The sequence below is a fragment of the Hypanus sabinus genome, chromosome 10 (assembly GCF_030144855.1).
Source record: "Hypanus sabinus isolate sHypSab1 chromosome 10, sHypSab1.hap1, whole genome shotgun sequence".
NCBI lineage: Eukaryota > Metazoa > Chordata > Chondrichthyes > Myliobatiformes > Dasyatidae > Hypanus > Hypanus sabinus.
In genome coordinates, this window is record NC_082715.1 from 131,830,655 (window position 1) to 131,843,466 (window position 12,812).

The 12,812-nt window shown below is 42.9% G+C and overlaps 1 protein-coding gene across 7 annotated transcripts in view; it reads right to left on the minus strand.

Annotated features, from left to right (window-relative positions):
- Window positions 1-12,812, minus strand: part of sobpa (sine oculis binding protein homolog (Drosophila) a) — a 310,007-nt gene that overhangs the window by 36,993 nt on the left and 260,202 nt on the right. The gene's annotated exons all lie outside the window — the stretch shown is intronic.

Here is a 12,812-nt window from a genome sequence, read left to right on the forward strand (position 1 = left end):
GTGCAATTCAGCGTGAACAAAAGAAGTAAATGTGAGGCAGTATATTTTTGGGAAAAGACAAAGAAACTACAAATACATTCAGTGGAAACTTTGCTGGGTAAATATGAGCAGAGTGATGTGGATGTTCCAATACACATTTCCTGAAATTGTTTGTGCAGACCACAAAGCCAACATAATTATCATTTTTATAAATAGGAGCACAGAGTCAACATGCAATGATAAATTTAGATAATAACAATTGCCCAAGAACAGTTACTGAACCTTGTACTGATTTGACCAACACAGAATGTTACAAATGCAAAAGACATCCACTGCAGATTTAACAGACAGATGCAGGGGATGGGTACTGTCGCTTTAAATCAACACTCACTCAATCTTTCCACTCATTGGAGAAGCTAAACTAAGTCTTAATACTATTTACTTTGAACTGATGAAGTTAAGGGAAAAGAAAAAGAGTTCCCAAAGCGTGGGGCATCAGCGATTATACAGAATGTAAGATAGTACAGCACAGGAATGGCCCCTTTGGCTCACAAGGTTGTGCCCAACTAAATAAATTAGTAATCAAATGACCAACTAAACTAATCCCTTATGCCTACACAATGTCCATATCATTCCATTTTCCTCACATTCATGTGCCTAATCTAAGCATCTCTGAAAAATCCCTAATGTACCTGCTTCTACCATCACCCCAGGCATCACATTCCAGTCGTCCGCAACGGGCAGAGAGCTGTGTTTAAAAAAAAACAATCTGTCCCTCACATCTCCTCTGGTATTAGACATTTTAACCCCAGGAAAAAGATACTGTCTGTCTACTCTATTTATGCCTTGCTTAATCTTGTAAACCTCTATCAGATCTCCCCTCGGCCTTCGGAGAATACAAACCAATTTCTTCCCGCCTCTCATTATAGCATGTCCTCTAACCCAGGTAGCAGCCTGGTAAATCTCTTCTGCACCCTCTCCAAAGCCTTGACATCCTTCCTATTACGGGATGACCAGAAATAAATGCAATGTTTCTATGCGACCTATGTAGAGTCTTATAAAGCTGCAACATAACTTCCTGACTTTTGTACTCAGTGCCTTGACTGATAAGGGCAAGCATGCCATACGCCTTCTTAATCACCCTATCAACCTGTCAGCCTCTTTCGGCGAGCTATGAACTTGGACCCCACGATCCCTACGCTCATCAACACTGTTGAGGGTTTTGCCATTAACAATGTACTGTCTCTTTACGTTCGATCTACCAAGGTACAACACTTCACATTTGGCTGGGTTAAACTCCACCTGCCACTTCTCCACCTATATCTGCAACTGATCTATATCCCATTGTATCCTTTGCCAGTCACCCACACTATCCACAATACCAATCTTCATATCATATGCAAACCTACTAACCCACCCATCTACATTTTAATCCAGGTTTTTTTTTTACACACGTCACAAACAGCAGAGGTCCTAGGTCCCTGTGGAACACCTCTGATCACAGACCTCCAGCTCAAACTAATCCATTCTACCACTACCCTCTGTCTTGTATGGGCAAGCCAGTTTGGAATCCAAAGGTCCAATTCATTATGGATCCCATGCATCTTAGCTTTCCAGTAACTTTCCTACCACTACCAGACCATAGCTCCAAGATTATCCCTGGTTCACTTTTTGAATAACAGAACATCAGCTACTCACCAGTCCTCTGGGACCTCATCTTCAGGAGGAGGGAAAGATATTGGACAAGAACCCTGCAATTTCTTTACTTGCCTCTCTTTATAACCTGGGGTATATCCCATCAGGTCCTGGGGACTTATCCTTTAGAGACCCAATACTGCCTCCTCTACTCTGAACTGCCTTAGCATATTAACACTCTTGGCTCTGATCTCCATATCCTTCATGTCTTTCTGCTTGGTAAATACTGATGAAAAGTACTCATTTTGGGCCTCACCCACACCCCCTGCATCCAAGCAAATGTTCCCCTCTTTATCCTCGAGTGGCCCCACCCTCTGACAAGTTCTCTTTAATCCTATTTGCCAAGGACTTTCCTGAGTTCCTTTCCGGCTTCTCTATAAACCTCAAGTGTTCTGTTCCATTGTAGTTTCCTAACCTTGACATGCTTTTCCATTTTCTCCTTGACCACCTCCTTCGACTTCCAAAGTTCTCTTACCTTGCCACCCTTGTCCTTCCGTCTGATTGGAACATACCTACCCTGTACTCTGTGCAGTTGATCTTTAAACACCCTCCAAATGTTGACGTGAACTTCCCCCAATGTTCCCAATTAACTCTCCCAAGTTCCTGCCTGAGGTCCTCGCAATCTGCCCTGCTCCAGTTTAATACTCTCCTGCAGGGTATGTATTTATTCCTATCTATAGCTGACTTAAAGCTCACCCTGACTGTAAAGTCAGTCATCTGGCCAGTCTTGTTACCTAACAACAGATCCAGTACAGCCCCTCCTCTTGTTCGACAATCTATTTATCGATTTTAGAAGCCTTCCTGGATGCACCTAACAAATTCTGCCCAATCTAAGCCCCATGCACTAAGAAGCTCCCAATTTACATTAGGGAGGTTGAAGTTCCAATGACAAGAACTCTACTGTTTTTATGAATGAATTGTGATGATCACACAAATACTCAAGATGCCAATGCAGCAGGAACCAGCCTTGTAGTTTAGGGACCTTGGTCAAGATCCAGCTCAGACCATCCAGATGAAAGGCTGTCCTGTCTGTCAGCTGCAAGCGTCCTGTGTAAAGTCTCAATCCAATCTCAAATGATCTCATTCCTTAATCAGCGCTAATTAACAGCCTTTCACAGCAAGGTTATGGGCTGGCATGCGGAGTGGAAATAATATCATGCTGGTTGATACTGTACAGGGTATACTTCAGCAGTTGATGTACAACAGGATGGAGGCTGTGACTTGGCTAAGCTAGTAAGATTTCAGGTTATACTCCGCAATGGGAAGGTTTCTGCGAGCCAGCGGCCCCGCTCGCCAGTCTGAGCAAAGAAAAATACATCCATATCATGAGATTCAAACTTTGCAGGTCATTCTCCAACAGATTGCAACCCCATGTGATCATCACACTCTCACAGTGTCAAGAATAAAATCTTTCAAAAATGACTGCAAAATTGGAAAATAACCATGTACAGCCCTACAAGGAACAAAGAAAAATAGGCAGATAATTGAGGCTTCTTTTGTTCTATTAAGAAACCTATTTGAACAGATCATGTGCCTTCTGGGAGAGAGGCTGTTAAACTGTGAAATCCAACAGGGGATTTCTCTGCATATTTATACACCATTCAAAGCAAACAGTACAACCTGCACTTCAAAAAAAAACCTGCCTCCTTCATCCCCTGCCCGTCTCAAAATCTCTTCACTGCCAGATAAAAGCACAGTCTTGGCCTAAGCACACAATTCTTGTGGAAAACTTGGTCACCTCTTAATAGACCATCTTTCAGGATTTTCTTTAATCTTGACTGCCAGGGGTATCTCAAATATCCCTTCTTAAATATATACTCCTACTCCCCTTGTACTCCATAAGGGACTTACATGATCTCACTGCCTGTACCAGACATGTGCATCATCATATTACCAAGGTTCTCTAATCCTGCCCTCTTTGCACATGCTGACCCTGAACTTTTTCCCTATCTCACCTTTGAAAGTGTCCCAGTTGCCAGAACACAACCTCTCCCAATCCACTTTTACCATTTCCTACTTGACCCCATTGAAAGCAGTCTTTCCCCAATTTAGGACTTTAACTTGAGAACCGTAAAGTCACACAAAATTAGAACAAGGATACAGGCCCTTCAGCCCAATGAGTCCATACTGACCACGGCGCCCACCCTATAGCCCCTAATTCCTGCAATTGGCCCATAGCCCCCTAAGCCCTGCCCCACCATGTTACCAAGTACTTCTTAAATGATACTATTATACCTGCTCAACAATGTCCCTTGGCAGCTCATTCTATACACTCAACATTATCTGTGAAAAAGTCCCCCTTGAGTCCCTTTTAGATCTTTCCCCTCACCCTAAATCTTTGCCTCCTAGTTTTGGACTCCTCTGCTTTTTAAGTTCAAAGTTCAAAGCAAATTTATTATCAAATTACCATATACAATCCTAAGATTCGTATTCTTGCAGGCATAGTCATTAACTCCAAGAAACACAACAGAATCAATGAAAGACTGCAACAGCATGGACTAAAAGCCGATGCGCAAAATTTGATAAACTATACAAATTCAAAGGAAAAATAAAGAAATAGAAATAATATTGAGAACATGAAATAACGAGGCCTTGAAAGTGAGTCCATAGGTTGTGGAAACGGTTCAGAGACAGAGTGAATGAAGTTGAATGAAGTCGTCTCCATTGGTTCAAGAGCCTGATGGTTGAGAGGTGATAACTGAACATGGTGGTGTGTGTGGCTTCAGTACCTTCTTGCTGCTGCTGTCAGGAAGAGGGAGAGCATGGCCTGAGTGGTGAGTGTCCTTGATGATGGATGCTGCTTTCCTGTGACAGTGCTCTGTGTAGATGAGCTCAATGGGTGGTAAGGTCTTTACCCATATCTTCTACTTTTTGTAGGATTTTCCAGTCAGGGGCATTGGTGTTTCAGGCCGTGATGCAGCCAGACAATATACTCTCTATCTATAGAGGTTTGTCAAAAGTTTTAGATGTCATGCTGAATCTACACAAACTTCTAAGGAAGTAGACGCACAGTTGTGCATTCTTTGTAATTGTAGTTATGTACTGGACCCAGGACAGATCTTCTGAAATGCTAACTCTGAGGAATTTAAAGCTGATCTCCCGATAAGAACCGTCTCGTGGACCTCTGGTTACCTTTACCGAAGTCAATAATCAGCTCCTTGGTCTTGCTGACTCATTACCACCTGTGATTCGGCTGGTGTCATCAGCAAACTAAACATGGTATTGGAGCTCTGCTTAGCCTCAGAGTCATGAGGATAAAGCAACCAGGGCAGAAGTCTAAGCACACAGACTTGTGGTGGACATGTGCTGATGGAGATTGTGGAGGAGATGTTTCTGCCAATCCGAAATGTCTTGGGTTTGCAAGTGCACAAGGAAATACTGAGGCCAAGGTCTTGAAGCTTATTGACTAGTTTTGAGGGGTTGATAGCATTGAATACTGAGCTGTAGCTGATAAAGAGCATCCTGACATATGCATCTTGGTTGACCAGATGTTCCAGGGCTGAGTGAAGAGTCAATAAAATGGCACCTGCTGCGGAGCATTGTGCTGGTACGCAAATTAGAGTGGACTGAAATCACTCCTCGGGCAGGGGTCGATATCTTTCATCAGCAACCTCTCAAAGCATTTCATCACAGTGGATGTAAGCGCTGTTGGACGAGAGTCATTGAGGCAGGTACTCAGGCACCGGTATAATTGAAGCTTGCTTGAAGCAGGTGGGTATCTCAGACTGTCCAAGTGAGAAGTTAAAGATCTCAGTGAACGCTCCAGCCAGTTGATCAGCGCTGGTCTTTAGTACTCAGCCAGGTATCCCATCTGGCCCAGATGCTTTCTGTGGGTTCACCCTCCTGAAGGATGTTCTCACGTCGGCCTCAGAGACTGAGATCACAGGATTATCAGAGGTTCTGGGAGTCCATGCTTTGATGGTCAAAGCAAGCATAGAAGGCTCACCTGGGAGTGCAGCCTTGTTATCACCCAGGCGTGTTGCTTGGTTTCACTTTGTAACAGCCAGAGTTGACGAGCATCCTTCAGTGATTCAAGTTTGGTCCAGAATTGCCACTTTGCCCATGAGATGGTTTTCCAGAGATCACGCCCGGGAAAAGATGGATGCCATCCATTTGACCTATCCCCTTCAGAACCCGAATAAGGTTTAATATCACTGGCATATGTCGTGAAATTTGTTAACTTGGCGGCAGCAGTACAATGCAAGTTTATTGACTAGTTTTGAGGGTTTTGATAGATATAGAAAAAATAATTAAACCAATTACAGTAAGTATATTATGTAGGTTAATAAAAAACAGTGAGAAAACAGAAATAATAAAAAAAAGCGAGGCAGCATTCATGGGTTCAATGTCCATTTAAAAATCCAATGGCAGAGGGGAAGAAGCTGTTCCTGAATCACTGAGTGTGTGCCTTCAGGCTCCTGTATCTCCTTCCTGACAGAAACAATGTGAAGAGAACACGTCCTGGGTGATGGGGGTCCTTAATAATGGACGCCACCTTTCTGAGGCCCCACTCCTTGAAGACATCTTGGATACTACAGAGACTTACTTCACAACTTTCTGTAGTTCCTTTCGATCCTGTGCATGAGTTTATTCTCCAACATCCAAGGAATAAAGAACTGGCCTGGCCAACCTCTCCCTGTAACTCAAGCCCTCAAAGTCATGGCAACATTCTTGTAAATCTTTACTGTACTCCTTTCAGTTTAACCATGTCCTTCCCGTATCAGACTGCCCAAAACAGTACATAGGACTCCAAGTGTGGCCTCACCAACAATTTAAACAATTGCAACATTACATTTGCTGGTCAGTCCAGTCCTTTTTATTTTTACAATAATTACCTTGACACTAATACAATTATGATCACTGGTCTCAGGGTGTTCACCTAGCGTCATAACCCCATTTATCCAGCATAATTTCTTGAGGTTTAGAGCAGCCCTTTCTCCCCGGGGCATCCTTTTCCTCCTTCAAGAAACTTTCCTGGAGATGCTTAACAAATTCCATCCCATCTAATCTTTTCATATTAAAGCAGTCCTAATCAATATTAGAGAAGTTAGTCATTTACTGTCACAATGTTTTTATCATCGCTACTACAGGCAATTTCCCTATGTACTTATACTCAAGTTCATATTGACTATTGTTTCCTATTAACTCCTCTAAGTGCTGCCATGATGTTCTCTCTCATCAATAATTCAATTGCCCCTCCTTTGCTTCCCACCTCTGTCATGCTGGAAACAGCAGTACCCTGGAATGTCGAGCTGCCAGTGCTGACCACCCCGCAACCACGTTTCCATTATAACCAGAGTTTCACCTTAGTGGCAAAAAAGTTGATCCAAAATCAAAACGAAAGAATCGCTCCAGCCTGCGACCCCGGGCCAACTTGTTATACTTGTGTGACACTCCCACACCTCCAATGATTGTTCGAATTCCTTATTCCAATTCTTTATTAGCGAGTAGCAAACATGGAATTAAGCATTATTGAGCGTTATCTCAATAATGTTCAGCGAAGACATCATCTCCGCCAACCCCAAGCTATAAGTTGCCATGAAATAAGCATGACTTATTCCCTTCGCTTCTACCATGCTCCCACTAATGTGACTAGTTACCATAATAAGCACTGGATACGTGCAACACAGAATACATGGCTCCAATATTCCAGTTCCCTAATTATGATATATAATCATTACAACCACATGCTATTAAGATACAAGAAACATGAAATCTCAACATTTACATGCATGTCCTCTTTCGGTAAACAGTCCAGTCTACCCTGGACTGTGCTCTTCTCCTGCAAACCAGGTCGTCCCTCCTGACTGCATTCAGGAAAATCTGCCTCGAATCGCTGCTGCCAAAGCTCGTCCAAGCGCAAGACTGAAGTCCCATTAACTGCCAGCTCTGGCCGAGCGTTGTCTCTTCCACCATCACGGTCTCCTTTCAATGTTCCATTAACAGTCCAATACAACATTGTTCCGATTGCATAGGGTCAACCGTTAACACTGCGAATCGCTTGCATCTGCTCCAGTGCCATAGGTACATTCATCCCTAGCAAAAGTTCAACTTCCGGCAAATAATCATGCTTCAGGTGAGACCATTCCTGAAGATCTCGCCGATGAGGAGTGTTCCCTTTGTGGCCAGGCATATACTCCTGTTATATAGATGTTCGGCAGTTCACAATGATTTTCACTATCCAAACCAGCCACTTGCAATCCTGAAACAACGTAGCATTTCACAAAGTTCTCTTGACCCATGGTGCATAAGAGAATATGTTTTCCTTTTCCTGTCAGGTTGAGCCTGTTCATGGGTCTCTCTGTGCATGATCATCAGCCCCTTTAAGACTATTAACATAGAAACATAGAAAATCTACAGCACCATACAGGCCCTTTGGCCCACAAAACTGTGCCAAATATGTCCCCACCTTAGAACTAACTTGACTTACCCATAGCCCTCTGTTTTTCTAAGTTCCATGTACCTGTCCAGGAGTCTCTTAAAAGACCCTATTGTTTCTGCCTCCACCACCGTCACCGGCAGCCCATTCCACACACTCACCACTCTCTGAGTAAAAAAACCTACCCTTGATATCTCCTCTGTACCTATTTCCATGCACCTTAAAACTGCCCTCTCGTGCTAGCCTTTTCAGCCCTGGAAAAAGCCTCTGACTATCCATACGATCAATGCCTCTCATCATCTTATACACCTCTATCAGGTCACCTCGCATCCGCTGTTGCTCCAAAGAGAAAAGGCTGAGTTCACTCAACCTATTCTCATAAGGCATGCTCCCCAATCCAGGCAACATCCTGCGGATTCAGAGCTGCACCAGGTCCTAAAGACACCACACTGAGACAGGTTAAATAAGGTCTGAGGTTCCGCTGGGTCCTAAAGACCACCGCACTGGTCAGCTGAATAAGGGACTTGAGCATCCGTGTTTTTTGGTATCCGCGGGGGGTCCCGGAACCAATCCCCTGCGGATAAGGAGGGCCGACTGTACATAGTCCAAGTCCCTGGGCGACATGAAACCAGGGTGGTATTTGCTACTGAGTTTGCTTCATTCATGGCTTGCTTCAAGTCTGCACTCTTTTCATCAGAGTGCATGTGAAGTGTGCTGGGATGTTTGCCACCTTGCATGAAAGATGCTTCTTGCAATCCTTGTATATGTGTCCCCTTTGCAAACAACCACAGCAGGCACCATTTTCTTTCAGGAAGGCACACTTCTCCTTACAAACCTTTTTCATCAACTTAGAGCATGAATCCAAAGTGTGTTCAGAACAGGCAAACCTCATCATTAGTTCCAGACTCAACCTTTGCTTTACCTTTCACAAATCTGCTTCCTTCAACCTCGGACTGGATTCATGATCCAGTTTTGTTCACACCGTTACTTACAGCTGATGATGTAGCTTTGTATTCTTACCTAAACATTGGCTGTGTAATAATCTTCACTTGCCTTTCAATAAAATCAACAATGTCAGTGAAAATAACCTTATTGCTGTGCTTTTTTTGTAGTTCACTCACCACTGATCTCCATTCTTTTCTAAGTTCAGACTGCAATTCATCCAAGATAATCGACATATTAACAGGCATGTTCAACTCACGCATGCCCTGCACGTCTTTCATACCACCGCAACAACCTTTAGGAAAAAGATCGTTGTCTTGAAGGCCTTTCGCTTCTTCCAATTTATTACACCACCAAGGAAGAGCCTTTTCCAGGTAGGTCTCAGCGATTATCTGCTCATCTCCAAAACTTTCCTGTAGTAAAGCTTTGGCCCTCAGATATCGTTCTTCTGGGCTGGCTCAATCGCAACTCTTGACAAGCTCCTTAGGGTAACCTCCAGTGTACTGTTCGAGAAAGAAGAGGTGGCCCTTACAGCCACCATTTTGCGAACTGATTTCTTGTTCTGGGATAATTTAAGGCATCCACTTTGTGAGACTGTCCTAGCAGCCTCCATTTTGTGAACTGACTGTCGACCTTTCTGGCCAGCACCACACACTGATCCATGCCCCAAGATCTGCAAGGCTTCTTGCAGGCATTTTAGTTATCAGACCTTCCATGTTCTGTCCTTCTGGACTTGCTTGCTCTAATCTCTATATTTTCAGAGTCATAAATACATTTGCTTCAAATTTCTCATGTGATTAACCTTGGGAACCACGTGTGCCAAACTAGTTTAAACCTACCCAAATAGCACCAGCAAGTCACTCCTCCAGAGTATTAACTCAATTCAGATGCTGTCTGTCCCAGAGGGTATCCCAACAGCCTTCCTGCATACACCATCTCTGTAGCCGCTCATTCACTTTTTCCTTCTATTCATACTTTGCTATGTGGCAAAGGACGTAATCCTGAGATTGCAACCTTAGATAGTCTCCTTTCATCTTTCTGCCTAATTCCCTACATTATCTTTGCAGGGCCTCATTTCTTCATGTCTCTGTCATTAGTACCAATCTGGACCACATCTTAAATATGACTGACAACACCAAAACCAGGGCAGATCAGAATGTAGCTGCTGCAGACCGTTCACCGTGATGTGCCATGTCCTATGACGTGGGAGATTATGGTCTATGACTATGATCGTACTTGGGAAATTTTTCTACTGAAGTGGTTTGCCATTGCCTTCTTCTGGGCAGTGACTTTACAAGAAGGGTGACCCCCAACTTTCATCAATACCCTTCAAAGATTATCTTCCTGACATCAATGGCCACATAACCAGGACTTGTGATCTGCACCAGCTGTTCGTACAACCATTCATCAACTGCCCCCATGGCTTCACGTGACCCTGATCGGGGGGAGAAACAAGTGACCCTTGCTCAAGGGTGACCTGCAGGCCAGTGGAGGGAGGGAGTACCTTACACATCCTTTGGTAGAGACGTGTCTCCACCCTGCCATCCTGCAGACCATTATACCAGAATATAATAAAGAAACAGGAAGCTTGTTGGAAAAAAATTCCAATAACAAACTGTAGCCAAGATTTTATATTCAGGAAAAGATTATATCTGGAGACAATAGTTAGCAATATTGTAAAATATTAATTTCTGGCCAACAGATGAGGATTGTGTGTATTGCAATCAATATTTTAATCCAATTCACATGCATAAAGTCACTTTGCTATTTGCACAAGTCAGGTGACTTTACACCTTATGAAGAAAGCCAAACAAGTCCCACACGTGGAATACTAAAGGCACTGGAATAACACACAACGATAGAAGATCAAAATGCAAATAAAACACACAGGAATTTTGGATTACTCAACAATCGGGCTGATATGAGGACAGAAAAACAATTAGTATTTCACGTCATGACAATTCACCACCTGATGACCCAAAACATTAATTCCTTTTCTCATTGCACAGTCGCTGTCTGACCTGCTAATTATTTCTTGCATGGTATCCAGATGCATTGCGGCTTGGTATGATGTTGAGAGTTGTGGATACAGCTCAGCACGCTTCAGAAACCACCGCCCCCTCCACTTCTACAGTTCTCGCAGCCTTGCTAAAGTAGCTTACATAATCAACCCCATCCCTAGACATTTGCTTTTCTCCCTCGTCATCAGTTTGGGCAGATGATAACAAAAGCCAAAAAAATTCATACTACCAGGGTCAAAGACAGCTTCTGTTCTGCTGATATAAAACTTATTCAAGGATCGCTTAGTATGCTAAGATAGACTGTTGACCTCACAATTCATGTCATTGTGGTCTTGCACCTTATTGTTTATCAGTGTTTCACCTTCTCTGTAACTGTAACACTTCACTCCGCTTTCTGTTACTGTTTTACCTTGAACTACTTCAATGCACTGGTGTATTGAAATTATCTGTGAAAGGCATTCCACGATGCAAGACGAGATCTTCACTATCTGTCAGTACATATGACAATAATAGACTGATTTAACAAATGCATCAGCTTTTGTTCATGCAAAATCAAAATAAAATCAAAGGTGAACTTTTAATTTTCCATGAACCTCAATCCCAAGTTTATTTCACATCATGGAGCTTATATTAAATGCGACGCTGTTCTTTAGAGAAAAAGAAACATCAATGAATTCTACTGTCACCTTTTAAGCTTGTGTGCTATCTTATTCTATCCATTAACTACCTTACTGGATCCTTCAGGAAAAACTTCATCTCAATTTTGTTTTTTAATTCATTGCCATTTTGTCTTTACACATTGTGCATGGAATTGTCTTCAGAAATGAACATGTTCATTATCATTGGATCCAGATCTTCAAAACTTCTTAGGAGTGTGGGAGATTAATTCCCAATACAGATTACAGCTGCTGGATAAGACCACTTGCCACCAGATAAGCACAATTAAGGATAGAAATGCAATGTATTACATCAGAATAAATGCGACTTTTTTCTTCAGTTTCCAATAATCTCCTTTGTAATTACTTGGCCAGTGTTTCACCAGAGTTGATGTACAAATCATCCAATATTTTTCTTTATGCCACAGTTCAATGGCTTTGGGGTCTGAGCTGGTTATTTCTCACTCTTTGCCTGGAGACATAGTTAATTTGCATGTTAAATTCAAAATTGTAGTAATGGGAGAGGACGAAACATCAACTTAACTTCACATAACTATTCTTCTTTCAGAACAATATAGTCACAACTTAATATTCTTATTACTACAGTTTACAATGCATGGCATTCTCCATCCATTATCTGCTTCATTACCACCTTCAGAATGGGAAGATACCCACAGACAATCTACTGAAAAGCTGTGCTGACCAACTGGCTGGGGTGTGTAGGGATAACTTCACCCTCTCACTTCTTGCAGTCTGAGGTTCCCACTTGCTTCAAAATGGCATCAATTGTACCGGTGCCCGAGAAGAATGGGGAGGCCTGCCTAATTGACTACCATCCAGCAGCACTTAAATCCATCGTAATGAAGTACTTTGAGAGGTCGGCTACGGTTCAAATCAACTTCTGCCTCAGCAAGGACTTGGACCCATTCCAATTCACCTAATGCCACGACAGGACTACAGCAGATGCTACTTTGCCGGCTCTCCACTCTGCTCTGGAACAGATGGACAACCGGAACACACATGAAAGACTGTTGTTCACTGACTGCAGATTGGCATTGAATAGTATCATCCCCTGAAAACCTACTATCAAGATCTTAACACTTAGGGTTCTGTAACGCACTGTGCAATTGGATCCTCGAC